The following is a 2,152-nucleotide window of genomic DNA, read 5'->3' on the forward strand; positions in this document are numbered from 1 at the left end:
GCATTTCCTTCATGCAAAGGGCCGGGCAAGCCGGAATGGGCTCTCATATATCCCACAAAATATTTCTTATCTCTATGTTTAATCTCTTTCTGTAAATCAAATAAGGAGAAGATGGTAGTTTTATTTTCCAGAATATTAGCAGTTTCAATATGAGGAAATAACCCTATAATATATCAGGAGTTAGTCAAAAGATTGAAGGTGTGGTCTCTTAAATGTTGAAAAGCCCAAATAACCGCTCGTAACTCAGCCCTTTAGTGGTTGGGCTGGATCTTAGAAAATGAAAAGAACAACTTTTTGTTCCTCACGGCCTCTACACATTTGCATGAGTTTCTTATTGTTGTTATAACAAATCACCCTATACTTAGTGGATTAAAAAACACAAATGTATTATATAGTTCTGGAGGTTAGAAGTCTGAAATGGAACAGCAGGCTCTGCTTCTTTTGCAGGCTCTAGGGGGGAACTGTTTCCTTGTCTTTCCCAGTTTCTAGCAGCTGCCTAATTCCTCGATCTGCCAAGGAACTGCATCATTACATCTTCTCTGACTCTCCTCCAACGTCCTTCTTTTCTCTCATAAGGACCCCTGGATAATTGATAATGCTATCAAGAAGGAAGAATGGTTAGACAAATTGATGTAGCTCCTTTGGGAGCCAGTTCAGCAATACCTTATAAAGTTGAAAATGTACACACCTGCTGGCCCATAAATTCCTTTCCCAGGGTATGTTCCCTAGAGATGCCATTGGATGTTTCTGCCAGAGGTCACGTATGAGACCATTCAGGTTAGCATTGCTCCTAAGAGTGAAAACTAGGACACAATTTAATGTCCATCAATTGAAGAGGTGAAAAAACAAATTGCTGTATATACATACAACAGAATGGGGCTCCCAGGTGGCACTAGAGATAAAGAACATGCTTGCCAATGCAGGAGACATAAGAGACATGGGTTCAATCCCTGGGTCGAAGATCCCCTGGAGAAGGGCATGATTACAACTCCAGTATCGTTACATGGAGAATCCCATGGACAGAGGACCCTATCAGGCTACCATCCATAGGGTTGCACAGAGTGGGACATGACTGAAGTTACTTATCACACACACACACAACAGAATGGCTTGAAACAATGAAAATGAATTAACTGTAACTACACACATCAACATATTTGTCAAAATAATGCAACACCAAGCAAAAAATGTGACGGGTGAATGCATATGAAATGACACCATTTATGTAAATTACAAAATGAGTAAAATTAAATAATAGTGAATGTAGTTACGTCTCCTTGGGTCTGCTGGAAGCTCAGGGTGCATGGGCTGGAATATTGAGGGTGTAGTCATGTCGGTCACCTCACAGTTCTCAGAGGAGTCCTTGGGCTCTCTTTCTCTGTGTCTCAAGTGGTTGGATGCATGTCTCCCTATATACTGCTGACCAGGACACTGCAGTTTGGTTATTGTGTCCTCATGGGGACCTTCCCCTTCAGTTCTTTCCTCTTGAGCTTCATCTCTTGTGTGGGGAGCTTCATTTTAGAGGTTAATATGAGAATACAGACCAACCCACAGAGCAAAATGAATTTCCTTGGTATCTCGCTGGAGGGAGGCTTTGCTGATTTTCTCTGTGCCAGCATCATTCTGCACCTCGTCATGAATTTCATTGCCTAAATCATTCCCATGTACTTAATGGAGGAGTAGGAGACCAGAAGAATGTTCACTTTTTGATTTCCCCGGATGAGAGCTCTTGAGGTTGCAGTTTGTTGGACACACGGATTTTTTTCAGATTTACACTTCCTACCAACTCAGATTTGGGACGCGGAGGATAGCCCTGAGAAGTTCCCCAGCTTCCTTGTCAGAACAGCTTTGTAATGAGCATTTATTAGCACAGCCTCTGACTTGCATGAAGTATAACCTTTTTTGCATTCCAAGTAAAGAAACTCCCTGTCATTCATAAGGGCTTCACTCATAGCTCTGTTGGTAAAGAATCCGCCTGCAGTGTAGGAGACCCCGGTTCGATTCCTGGGTTGGGAAGATCCGCTGGAGAAGGGATAGGCTATGCGGAAGACCTGGGTTCAATTAGGAAGATCCCCCGGAGAAAGGAAAGTCTACCCACTCCAGTATTCTGGCCTGGAGAATTCCAGGGACTATACAGTCACTCCTAAAAATG

General features: G+C 42.8%; 1 pseudogene; it reads left to right on the top strand.

The window, feature by feature from the left end:
- Positions 1–1,303: 1,303 nt before the first annotated feature.
- LOC109563462 (dolichyl-diphosphooligosaccharide--protein glycosyltransferase subunit DAD1 pseudogene) lies at positions 1,304–1,653 on the top strand (annotated as a pseudogene).
- The last annotated feature ends 499 nt before the right edge of the window (positions 1,654–2,152 follow it).

This window comes from Bos indicus, chromosome 9 (genome assembly GCF_029378745.1).
Source record: "Bos indicus isolate NIAB-ARS_2022 breed Sahiwal x Tharparkar chromosome 9, NIAB-ARS_B.indTharparkar_mat_pri_1.0, whole genome shotgun sequence".
NCBI classification, from domain to species: Eukaryota; Metazoa; Chordata; class Mammalia; order Artiodactyla; family Bovidae; genus Bos; species Bos indicus.